Source organism: Archocentrus centrarchus, unplaced genomic scaffold (assembly GCF_007364275.1).
Source record: "Archocentrus centrarchus isolate MPI-CPG fArcCen1 unplaced genomic scaffold, fArcCen1 scaffold_203_ctg1, whole genome shotgun sequence".
Classification (NCBI taxonomy): Eukaryota; Metazoa; Chordata; class Actinopteri; order Cichliformes; family Cichlidae; genus Archocentrus; species Archocentrus centrarchus.
The window spans coordinates 955-14470 of NW_022060249.1; the positions used below are offsets into that span (position 1 = coordinate 955).

The 13516-nt window shown below is 46.4% G+C and overlaps 1 pseudogene; it reads right to left on the reverse strand.

Annotated features, from left to right (window-relative positions):
• Positions 1 to 224: 224 nt before the first annotated feature.
• On the reverse strand, positions 225 to 742 carry LOC115775600 (Ig kappa chain V region 3547-like; annotated as a pseudogene).
• Between the last annotated feature and the right edge of the window lie 12774 nt (positions 743 to 13516).

The window sequence follows — 13516 nt, forward strand, 5'->3', positions numbered from 1 at the left end:
GATTTATATTATCCACTGTGAACCTGACTAAGCATTTTTTTTTTCATACACTGTCATGAAACTTGTTTTATTGTGTGTGTGTGTGTGTGTGTGTGTGTGTGTGTGTGTGTGTGTGTGTGTGTGTGTGTGTGTGTGTGTCCTCAGTGAACTGTATCAGTCTCTGCAGTAGCTTCCAGCTGCAGCAGTCAGTTCACTTTCTGTTCAGTCTGACTGAGGGAGGTTTTTGTACGACTGTTTTTCACTGTGTGAACACAAGCTGACTGTTGATATAGTGATAACTCTGACAGTAATAAACTGCTGCATCTTCAGTCTGGACTCCACTGATGGTCAGAGTGAAGTCAGAGTTTGATCCACTGCCTGTAAAACGAGCTGGAATCCCTGATTCTCTGCTGCTAGCAGTGTAAATTAGGCGTTTGGGAGGTTTTCCATCTTTCTGTTGGTACCAGGCTAAAAAGTGGAAGCTGGTGAAAAACCCCAGTCTTAACATAAACATCCTCACTGGTCCTACAGTTGATGTTCACAGATCCTCCCACAGCAGAGCTCACTGCTCCAGGCTGAGTCACTGTGATCTGTCCTCTGGACTCTGAGGATACAGAGACACAAACATAAAGCAGCTTGATGGTTTTGTCAGCTTCATTTCAGAGGGACAGATGTTGATAGAGGAGAGGAGTTTGATTCTCTGGACTTTACCTGTGAAGCAGCAGCAGAGGAGAGTCCAGATGAGGACGCAGATCAAAGTCATGTTTTTGATGAGGACGATTTCTGTGGCTTCTGTTGTGATGAAGGACAGCTGTCAGTCATCCAGTGTTCAACTGTCAGGACTATAAAGTCTCCCAGAGCACTGGAGCATGGTGCTGCTGATGCAAAGTGGCTCTCTATGGAAATGCTCTGACTCTAATAGTGTCCTGCGTCAAACAGTTGATGATATTTATCAATGAATCAGTTTCTCAGAATGTTTAGTCCAAAATATTTCAAAATGCATTTTCTAATATTAATTTTTCTCTTGACAGGATATCTCTCCATTCTTCAATAAATATTGATCTTTGATTAGCCAATTAATTAATTTATCAGATCATTGGTTGGAAAGTGTATATATTTTTCTTTCTTAGATCTTAGGTTACAACCCACACATATATGGGTATTTTTTAAACTGAGAATTTTGTGCTTTTATTTTGAAAAACATCTCTGTCTACAGGAAAACACAAGACATTAAGTAGCGAGCACAGCCATGCAATATATGGCAATATGACCAAAACAAGAAATGTTGGCCAATTAGAAACCTACAAACAATTTAACAGCACACAGTCTGATAACCTAAAAAGATAAAGTTGCACAAATGTTGCTTCCTTTAGTAAATCTGGCCCTAAACATTCTCATTCACTATAACACACTTTGCAGTGATTGCAGTGACTCCAACTCAGCATTAATTTGCTAAAATCAATCATTTCTTTTTTAAATTATTTTAAAAGTAGTTTTAGGATAACAGGACAACCACATGAGGCTGGAAAGACTCGAGTTGTCCTGATCTTTGTGTTTTCTGTGTTGTGATGTAGTGTGTAATAACTGCTCAGCATTGTTATCATTTTGACTTTTTCTGTGCACGATCTGAAAACACTGAGCGGTTTTGAGCACACAGAAATGTTTTGATGCATTTGTGAAGTTTGAGCAGTTTTGTGAATGTCGGCTGAACATTAAGTTCATTGTTTAAAGTTTTGAGAAGTGCAGAAACTTTAAAGATATGTATCTTATCTGTGGTGGAAACACTGTCAAATGTACATAATAATAATGTTGGACTGTGTTTCATTAGTTTTTATTTTAAAATTACACTCTTATTATATAATTAAATGATACAAACAATCCTTCATGTTGTTGAGTTTGTTTGTCTCAGAGTCAGAGAGCCGTGTCTCTGTGCAGTCAGAGGTTTTTGTACGGCGGCTCAGTGAGTTTGTATCACTGTGGTGGACGTTTGGTGGAGGAAACCAGACTGGATGTTGGAAGTAAGTTTATTCTGTTTTTTCTTTTAAGTAAATATGTGTAAGTGTGAATGTTAACAGTATTGATGTAGTAGTATTAATATTCCCATTATACCATGGTGGCTGACCTCATCAGCTTTGCCTAAACTTTATGTCAACATTTGAGTCAAACTGAAATGAATGTGATGTGTAAATAATATAAACTTTAATCATGCTGTGATTGTTTTCTAGTTTTCCTCCACAGTTACTGTTGTTAGGATGAATTAACTGTTACTGTCCTCATGTAAAACTGGACAGAGTGAAGATAAAGATGTTTTTATTGTGTCAGATATGATTTCAAATTTAGTCTGAAATCTTGAAATTGTTCAAAAACTGATTAAAATCCACATGAAGTAAGTGGTGGTATGAAGTTTTTATCTCTACCAAGTAGTGTATTACACAGAACAGATGATTTTTAAGCTAAACTTGTTTTATAAATGTTGTCACATCTGCTGCTTTTACTTCCAGAGTAGTTTGAACATATTTCAGGTCAAACTGTGATGATTCTCTCTGTGCTGATGTGCATGAGAGCTTTCTTAAAGGAAGTGAAACAATGTGTTGGGGGGCAGGCTGCCTCCTCTACACTACTAATGCCAGATTATCGAATGGGGAACCGCAGCAGGTGATCGGTCAGCACCACACGGAGGTCTTTCCTGGAATGCTTTATTTTCACCACCAAGGCAGGTACAGCTGTTCCTAGCTCTACCAGGTTGTGGACGCATAGGGTCAGTAGTATAGGTCTGTGGGGGGTAGATGCATAGTAGGGGTGCAGGTGTGTGGGGTTTGTGTGTGTTTGAAATAGATGCACACAGTTCGCTGGCCGCTGCACCAATCTCCCTCTGGGTTGACAGTCGGTGTCTTCACCCGTTCCGCTCGTAGCTGACACAGCTGAACTACCGCGTCCTGTGTAGCTCACGCACAGGCGACTCTCAATCCCTCCGCTGTCACCAGGAAGAGAGCGAGCCAGATCTCCCAATACTTCCGGTGCCGAATCTCCCCCAGGACAGCCTTTTTTACAGCCGCCCCCAGATTTCTGAAGGAAATCTGTACATCCAAAAAAAGGGGGGCCCTCCACCGTTCTCCTTGTCGAAGGGTAGTATCTATTCCAGGATAGCTGGGAGCTGGATGAGCCGGGTGACAGGGCGAGTGGGAATTGAGGATCCACAATGAGGACCGTCTTGCCAGGCTGCAAGTCTGGATTCTCTGTATTCCACTTCTGCCGGGCTTGAAGACCAGGCAGATAGAATCTGATAAAGTGTTTCCAGAAATGATCGGCCAGCAGCTGGCTATGGCGCCAACATTTACTGCTCAGGCGCTCTGAGGAAGGGTATACCACCTGTGGGAGGGAGGCATCCCGACGTCCGATTAGCAAGGTATTAGGTGTGACCGGGTCCAGGTCAGCGATGTCTGTCGAAGCGTAGCCTAAGGGTTTGGAGTTAAGGATTCCTTCAATCTCCACTAACAGAATCCTCAATACCTCTTCAGTTACTGACTGGGCTCCCAGTGTTACTTGAAGTGCTTGCTTCACGGATCGTATCTCACGTTCCCAACAGCCCCCAAAGTGGGGCGCATTAGGCGGGTTGAACCTCTACCGTATCTGCTGAGGGCCCAGCTGGGTCTGGAGGTCTGGTGCGAGGGCCATGAAAGCCTCCTGCAGTTCTCGATCGCTCCCTCTAAAATTGGTTCCTTGGTCGGAGAGTAGCTCGAAAGGTTTGCCTCTTCTGGCTATGAAACGTCTTAATGCCATCAGGAAGGCATCTGTATCCAGGTGCGAGAGCAGATCAATATGTACAGCCCTGGTGGTCATGCATTTAAACAGAACCCTCCAGGGCTTATCGGTCCTCCTACCGATCTTTACCAAGTAGGGCCCGAAGCAATCGACTCCTGTAGAGTAGAAGCCATTCTAGGGACTTGTGGCTTGGCCCTCCATTTCTGACACTCAGAGCACTTCCTTTGGAGATGCTGGATGGCCTCCCTGCCTCCTGGGATCCAATATTTACGACGAATCTCAGCGAAGACTCTCTCCAGTCCTGGGTGATGCAATCGTTGGTCATAGTCCTGGATCAGCAAACGGGTGATCGGATGTTTGGCATCCAGTACAACTGGATGCACCGCATCTGGCTCTAGCTGACTACTGTGGTGAAGACGACGCCCCACCTGGATGAGCGGGTCACCAGTTTCAAATTCAGGGGCCAGGGTAATCTGGCGGCTGTTCTTAGCGACTGGCTTACCGGCTTGTAGTTGGGCGTAATCCGTGGGGAAGCAATCCAGCTGCACCTGACGTAGCAAGGATTGCTGAGCTTGGTGGTAATCCTCAGCCGTGGCACTAGTCAAGGCCGCCCCGTGGAGGCTCTGGATAGCGGCGGCGAGCAGCTCGCTGAAGGTAGAGAACTGGGTCACATCAGGCAGGGGACCCCCCCCCGGTAGTAAGACCGCAGAAAACTGTTATTTTTCCTCGCATTCCTCTGCACGAATCTGAAGAGGCGGAGTTGACGACCATATGTCTGGGCTACTCCCAGGAACCCCGGCCTGTTAGGTTCGGACCACCGTTGAATAAAGAAAGACACAGAAACCCGTAGTTGGTCTTTTTATCTGCAGGGAGAGTCTCAGTCAGCTAACACTCATGTGCCTCTGAAAGAGAGTCTGACTTCCTTCTTCCTGCCGGTGCTTTTATTTTAGCATCACGTAAGTGTGTGTGGGGGGTGTGTGTATGTGTGTGTGACGTCAGGAAACAGGCGTTACCTGCTTTCCTCACCTGGAGGGTCCAGGTGTATGAGAGTATGTTTTGTGCTTACAGTCTGATGGTCATGTGCATGTTTATGATGAACACATTGTGATACATAGAAAAACAGTTAAACGTTTATCTATTCTAACAATTCCTCCCTGTTTATCATGAACATAGCACATACAATCTGAATGAGGTTGAGGCGAAGAAAACCTGTCATGCGGCTGTCTATCCTTCTTTTGACCCAAAGTCGCTTTCTATTCTTTCAAGACAGGAAAATTCCTCAACGGCCCCGCCGCTCACGGCAGCCACTGCTAGTCAGTCTCACTCGGGGAAGCACCTACATACATTTGCAAAAATTAAACATTAGTTTGAAAACCAGTTTACATCCACCCCCACCACTTGGTCTCCCATTTCAATGGGGGTTTCATATTTGGTCTTCTGTTTCACCCTCCTGCACACCCTGCACAAGGGTATACTGATAGAAAGCCGAAATTAAAACATTTGTTATCATTTCCTTAAACATGGAACAATACAACTGAAAAATAAAACAAAAAGAGTAGCAGAATGACCCCTGGTGGCACTAAGACTTTCAGCAGAATTTGCCACCAGGCTCCAGTAGTCAGCCAAGAGAGCCAATCCAGATTCCCTCCAGGTGTCTGCCGTTCTACATACTGCTGCAGGGTGTCTAAGTCAGACAAAGCAGTGTGGATACTCCCCCCATCAACGTTTCATCAGGATGAAGGTGCAACAAGTCTGTCCAATAATCTTGCATACTCCTCCTTGCGGGGCAGCCAGCAAGTCCAAAACCACTCTGTTCTGCATCACCATTGCACGCAAGGCGCTCACTCCCGTGAAGTTCCTTTGGCCTAAAGTTCTTGTGGCGTTTATCAGACGGAGTAGGGCGTACCTGTTTATCTCGACATGGTCCCGAACCAGTCCAACTCCGACCCATGGAAACAGGCTCTGTCCTAATCTTTTTTCCCGTTCCCCCATATTCTCCATTCCTTGGGAACATCCTCGACCCTTGCAGTCACTTCACGGCGGTGCCTGCTGTTGTGCTTGGTCTTTGCATAAAGAACACATGGTCTGATATGATGCTATGGTGCACAGTCCATTCCAGTCAGGTGGTAAGGAGACATAGGCTTTGTGTCCACATACAAAATACCACCCGTCAGTACCCCGGGTTCCTTTAGGCCCAGGGGCTATGCGGGAGCAGTAACTCTGACTTCCATCTTCCAGCGGTAACGATCGGTTGGTCCATCGCACATGCTGCTCTTGGAGCGTACTGTTCTTTGCACCGTGGATTCTGGAGGCAGTACATGCACTTCGTCTCGTTCTGTCGTGGACAGTAGGAAAACGTACTGTTTACACAACGTGTGAGGCAGCTTCCCACCTCTCGGGATCCATTGTTAACCACGCATGCTGGAAAAGCCTTTCTGGTAAGATGGGGTTAGCATTTAATACTTTCTGGTAGTGCTACGGACAGCGGTGGCCAGCTACCAAATCTTCATTTGGGGTACATTCAGCTCTAGTGATCGGTGTTTGGCCCATTTGATTTTAATGGTTTGACTGAAGTTAGCGTTCTTGCCACAGTTTACCACTTCCTGGGTGGGTTGACAGGCACCATGACTTTGTCCACCTGACATTATATGGCCTGAGGCCTGAATTATGGGCTGCTACTGGCATGTGGGAGCACACATAGCAATTGGTGTAGTTTCTATTATAAGCTGTTGCGTTCATCAGTCGCCACCATTCGTTGGTTGCGTAGGCATGTGGGTACTTGAGGTGGTTCAGTGGTGTTGCAGTTGCGATGGTCATCAATGCGCCCAGGGTCCAGATCCAGTTCCACGTGGTCATTGCACGTGAATGAGTCATCCCTATTTAGTGGGGGGTTCAGTTGTTTTCTTCACGGGTTTGAGACGAAAGTGGCCTAGGGCTCACTTCCCCCTTTGAAGCCCGACTTCCGCCCCCTACTCAGCGTTGATTGGCTCAATCCTTTTGCAATGGCTGAGGTGTATCCACGTGGATCTCTCTGCTATTTTGACTGCAGTTGGTGTGGTCAGTAGTACTTTGTAGGGTCCGTCCCACCGGGGTTGGTTCCAGCACTTCTTCTTAATCACTCTGACCAGGACCCAGTCTCCCACCGCCACCGGATGTTCCTGTGGAGAAGCAGAAAGGCCTTCCGGCAGTTTATTTGTATCAACAACATTTTTGCTTTGGAACAACTTTCTCATCCAATCACTTAAGTCTGTCTCTTCCTCTGCTTGTTGTTCTTCTGTGTATACTGGGAGTCTAAAAGGTCGGCCAAACAATGCCTCATAGGGGGTTATCCCTGTGTTGTTGGGGGTCACATGCATGTATGTTTTTACTAAGTCTATGCATTCTACCCAGGGCCTTCCCATTTCTGCCATACATTTCCTTAGTCTGTTTTTTACTGTACCATTCGTTCTTTCAACGAGTCCAGCGCTTTGCGGATGATAAGAGCAGTGATTTTTTAGCTGTACCCCTAGGTTTTGCGATACTTTGCTCACTATTTCATTTACGAAATGTGGGCCATTGTCGCTCCACAGTTTTTCAGGTACCCCATACGTGGGTACAATAGTTTTGCACAGAGTTTTGCTACTGTGAGTGCGTCCGCTTTCACTGCTGGAATTATTTCGACCCACTTAGTCAGAGGATCTATTAACACTAAGCAATACTTATAGGTCTTACATGGGTTTAGCTCTATAAAATCCATGTGCAGAAATTGGAATGGGTAGCTGGGGGTAGGAAAGGTCCCTCGCATTGGCCTTATGTTGCCTTGGGGGTTATTCTTACAACAGATGATGCATGCCCTACAAAACTGTTTTGAGTAATTATTGAAGCCTTTAGTATAGAAATGCTTATTTATAATATTCACCATACCCCCTGTTGACACATGTGTTAAACCATGTGTCAATATGGCTGCTGTTTTGAACAGTGACCTAGGAAGTACAGGTTTTCCATTTATGTGGTACAGCTGGTTTAGTTTAGATGCCCCATCCTTTAGCCATTGCTCTATTTCAGGTTTAGGAGCTTGCTGCTGCATGTCGTGCAGCACGTCGGTTCACAAGGGTTCCACAATTGTTGTATAAGCATCTGAGGTGCCATATTTACCACTTGCAGACAGTTTTGCCACTTTGTCAGCGTAGTTGTTTCCCAGTACTACCAAGTCTGTGCCTGTTTTGTGTGCCGCGCATTTACAAATGGCCAGGGCTGATGGCAGTTTTATGGCTGCTAATAGGTTTTTTAACAGTTCAGCATGTTTCACTGGCTTTCCTGTAGAGGTCAGCATTCCCCTTCTCGCCCACTGCGCTGCAAACAAATGTACGGCAGAAAAGGCATACTGGCTGTCGGTGTAAATCGTGACTGCTTTACCTGCATAATGCTTGCATGCTTCGGTTAATGCGATTAACTCGGCTGCTTGAGCAGAGAGGTGTGAGGGCAGTTTCTCAGCTTTGATTATGGTGGTATTGGTGACTATAGCTAGCCCGTGTCTGTTTTGTTTCTATCATTTTTCCGGCTTGAGCCATCCACAAACACAACGTGGCCTCTCGCCAGTGGTTCGTCTTGCAAGTCTAATCTGGGCTTACTGGTTTGTTCCGCCAGCACTTTGCAGTCATGAGGGTCGCCGTCATGTGGCGTTGGTAGTAGAGTGGCTGGGTTTAGAGTGGTGCAGCGCTCTATAGTTATGTGTGGTTGCGATAACAGGAGAGCTATGCAGCTCAAGTGTCTGGCTGGAGATAAGAATGTCATTTTGCTCTGTAAGAGCAAAACTGATACTGCATGTGGCACTTTAAGTGTAATGAGTGGAAAAGCACCAGTTCTCTGGAGGCCTCAACAGCGAGTGCTGCTGCACATACTGCTTGCACGCAATGTGGTAATGCTCGTGAGACTGCATCTAGGCGTTTGGAGTAATAAGCGATTGGCCTTAATTTATCTCCAAAAGACTGTAACAGAGCTGAAGTCATAAAGCCATCCTTGCAATCTACAGTCTGGACAAAATCTTTTTTGTAATTTGGAAGAGGCAGCACTAGGTCTGTTACCAGTGCTTCTTTTACTCTTGTGAAAGCTTCTGCAGCGTCTGTTGTCCATTGTATGACATCTGTCATTGCCATGGGGTTGTCGTATATTAGGGAGAGCAATGGTTGCGTCAGTTGGGCATAATTAGGGATCCATGCTCTGCAATAATTACATAGTCCTAAAAAGGCCATCATTTGCTTCTTGGTTTTTGGTTTAGGTGTTTGTGCTAGTGATGATTTTCTTGTCTCTAGCAGTCTCCGCCCTTCTTGTGTGAGTGTGTGCCCCAAATACTTTACCTCCTGTTTCACCCACTGTAACTTGTCCAAGCTGACTTTGTTACCGTGTCAGCTAGGTGTTGTAATACTCTGAGAGATTGCTGTCTGCAGTGCTCTTCAGAGTCTGATGCTACTAGAATGTCATCCACGTATGTCAGAACTTGAGAGTGTGGTGAGATTGGCATGGCTGACAGACAGTTACTAATTTCCTGGGAAAATATGGTCGGACTATCGGTGAAGCCTTGCGCAAGCCTACTGTATGCAAATTTTTTCCCTTTGAAAGTGAACGCAAACCAATCTTGGGAGTCTGGATGCAGTGGGATTGAAAAGAAAGCATTGCTCAAGTCTATCACTGAGAACCATTTTTTATCTGGAGTGAGTTGATTCAACAATGTGTGGGGGTCTGGGACACATGGGGCTCTGGATTGCACAGCTTCATTGACAGCACGCAGGTCCTGTACTAGCCTCCACTTTTCTGTTCCTATTTTCTTAACAGGAAATATTGGAGTGTTACATTTAGCGTCTGGCATTTCTATTATTATTCCAGCTTTGATCATGTCAGTTATTACTGGCTCAATCCCTGCTTGGGCGTCTGGTTTCAGGGGGTATTGCCTCACAATTGGCCTGTAAGCAGTTTTGGGTTTGATGATTACTGGTCGCGCAGTCTTAAGAAGACCTACATCGGATGGCCCTTTGGACCACAGATGGTCTGGAACGTCTTTTAGTTCGGGATGGTCCTGTAAGCTGACAAAGGATCATGCCTGATCTACAACGCCTGTGTCCGGGAATGGCAAAGCTGGACTCCAGTAATAATGTTTTCCTTCTTCTTCTTCATTGTGATGTAGTTCACTAATAGTCTTGGCTTGCATGCCGGTGGGTGTTGGGATAACAGCTATTTTCAGTTTGGCCATCATATCTCTACCTAGTAGATTTACTGGACATTCTGGGCTTAAGACCACTGTCCCTCTGACCTCCGTGTCCAGTTCAGAATTGTAAATTTGTACTGGGCTGGATAGTGACAGAGTACTCAGGTGTCCATTAGCTGATTTCACGTATACTTTATCTCTTGTTGGTTTGCGGTTTGGGAACGGTTCTCTAATTACTGTTCGGTCTGCCCCTGTGTCACACAAAAACTCTAAGTCTTTGCCATTTACTGTGAGTATTATTGTGGGTTTTTCACCTGGCTTGGAAAGCATGGCCAGTATGCTTTGGAAATCCACAGTGATTTCCTGGCCATGTTCTCGTGGTTCCTGGTCTAGTCATGCTATGTTGTGGTCGCTGTCATAGTCAGGATTGTATGGGGGGTCTCTCCTGCCTTTCCTGTGACCTGTCCTTTGCCGTCTTCCGTCCCTCCTTTCCCTCAGGCAGTCCCTGGCGAAGTGACCTCTCCGGCCACAATTGTAACATTCATCACTTTTGGCTTTCCCCTTCTGGTGTTGAAACCTTTTCCCTTGGCTGCTCTGAGAAGGGGCGACGAGAAACACTTGGGAGTCCTGTGGCATAGTGTCGGGCATGAAAGCGCTACTGCCCCCCCTGATTTAGATTTTTCGCCTTTTTTTCTCTGTATCACTCCCTCTGCGTGTGTTGCCCAGTTCATAATTTCATTTACATTAGCCGTTGAGTGATTTACAAAGTGTTTTCGAATAAAATCAGAATATTTGGGCTGAAATCCTGACATTAGTGCTAGTTTTAGGTGTTGTTGGTAGGGGTTGTTTGGTTCTGTACTTTCAGGAATGCCGCTGTGGGCTTTAAAAACTGCTTCCAGGCGACCTTGGTACTCGTACACATCTTCACCCTCCTTTTGTCTGCATTGGTTAATTTTGTCATAATTTGGGGGTGGCACTAGGGTCTGTTTTGTTCTCAAAATTACTCCTTCCATCCCTTGCCGTAAGATTTCTGAATTATGCCTTAAAATGTTGCCGCCCTCATCTCTTCCTGTGAAGGTGTCCCTTACTCTTCCCCACTCGTGTTTAAAATGGTTGCGGAACACACGAAACATTTCATCCCCATTCAGGTTAAACGAGGTTTGTAATCCCCTTATATCTGTCGCCCATTGCTCTATGTCAATTTTGTGTGGGGTTAAGCCTCTAACGGCCTCTTGCATTTCAGTTTCAGTCCAAGGTCGGTAAACCAAAATAGTGGAGGTTGAGGGGCTCGCTGTCCCTATGTTTGGGTTCGCGACTTGGAGCATTGGGAAGGTTTGTGCCACTGGTTCCAGTGCGGGTGGGGGCCCTCCACAATTGAAACAATCCCTTTCATGCCCGTACTCTGATAAAATGGGATAACCTGCTGGCTTAGGTGTGGCATGCACATCTATGTGCGCCAGTGTTTTAAGTTCCCCATTTCTGGTGCGGCTCGCAATGGGAGAAAAAGCTGCGGGAGAAACAGCTGTTAAGCCTTCCCTTGCTTGGGTCTCATGTTGTTTTGTCCCACTAGCTCCTCCCCCCTGTAAACATGGCGCGGCTTGTTTTACGCCGTTAGCTCCTCCCCCGCTAAACATGGCTCGGCTCCGGGTGCCGCAGGGTCAGGCCCACTACGGTCTTGCTGGGATCTACATACAATGTGAGTTTCCTCATCTGCCTTTATTACAGCTGCATGCACGTGTGGGGTGGTTTTGCTGCTGTGGCTTTTGCCTTCCGCTGTTCCTGTCGGCGTTTAGCTTGTAACAGCCACAACTTAGCACACTGCAGTTCCAACTGCGCCTTTTTGCAAAATGCTGCTTTTTGTTGCAGCTGTGTTACTAAGTTTTCACATTCTGTCACTACCAACTTTCCCTTAAACCCATATTTTTTCTTCCATTTAGTTATATATTGAGTTGACCCTTGTTTATGCCATTCCATAAATTTTACATCGCCCTCATTTCGACGAGGACTTACCCATTGTTCCCGACGTACAATCGGCCTTTGCTTTGTCTCGTACAGACCACGTGTCTTTATTGAGACCTAAACCCAAATCCGCCCTTCACTGTGTACTTCAACAGACCATGAAGTTGAAAACCGTTAGATTTTTTCATGCTGCTGCTTCCACTTCAATGGCGGCTTTCACTCTCAGTCACTCACTTTCACACACACATACGCGTATTTATGGCGCCTATTTTAAATCTTTGTTTACGGTGAGAACACCAAAATTCCAAAATAAGGCCAAATTAAAAATTCTCCGTTGGGCGGGAGTTACCAATTTACTTTCTCCTTTCGGCGAGAACACCTACGGTACCGTTTTATGCTTTATTTGCTTTTCCCTGAAAAGCTAACTTTCCTGAAAGTTACTTCGGCCGGTGCCCCTCGTGAACCCTGTTCTGAGGGCGCTTTTCCCTGAAAAGCGTACTTTCCCTGAAAGTTACAACGGCCGGTTACCTCATGAACCCGGTTCGGAGGACGTATACTACAGTTTTCCCTGAAAAGCCAACTTTCCCTGAAAGTTATAATGGCAATACGACCCGGTCCGACTCAGTAGTGGACGATTTGTTTGTGCTTTTCCCTGAAAAGCTCCGGCCGGTTACCTCACGAACCCGGTTCGGAGGACGTAGACTACAGTTTTCCCTGAAAAGCCAACTTTCCCTTAAAGTTATAATGGCAATCGGACCCGGTCTGACTCAGTAGTCCACGTTTTGTCCTACCTGGTTTCTGTCGTCTTCACTTGGTGGATCAGGTCTCGAGGAAAGCGTTCCCAGCGACCGCGGAGAAACCTATGAAGCCGGGCCTGGCGACAAACGTCATGCCCCAGGTCTTTTGTGCAGCGCCTCTATTGCAGCTGGCTGTCCGGACAGTCTGCCGGCGTCCCTCCGTAGTCGTTGGGAAAACCTCCTCACTGCCCGCCCGGCTCGAAGGACCAAAAAATGTTAGGTTCGGACCACCGTTAATAAAGAAAGACACAGAAACCCGTAGTTGGTCTTTTTACCTGCAGGGAGAGTCTCAGTCAGCTAACACTCACGTGCCTCTGAAAGAGAGTCTGACTTCCTTCCTCCTGCCGGTGCTTTTATTTTAGCATCACGTAAGTGTGTGTGGGGGGTGTGTGTATGTGTGTGTGATGTCAGGAAACAGGCGTTACCTGCTTTCCTCACCTGGAGGGTCCAGGTGTATGAGAGTATGTTTTGTGCTTACAGTCTGATGGTCATGTGCATGTTTATGATGAACACATTGTGATACATATAGAAAAACAGTTACATGTTTATCTATTCTAACACGGCCCACGGGCCCACCGACTCTCGGGTGTTAGGGTGGAAATGGTAGCCTAGGGCAGACTCAGCCTGGCCAGGGTGCCCTTGGGCTATCCATCTCTCGGCACCTGCCGATCTCAGCTCCGCTGGGAGGTGACGGATGGTGTCCAGATGCGTACTAGCCCACTGGCGCAGCTCAAAGCCCCCTCCGCCAGAAGAGACTGCAACTGACGGATAATAGCCCTAGCCTGGTCCACTGAGGCCACACTATGTAGACAGTTGTCCACATAGAAGTGCCTTAGTA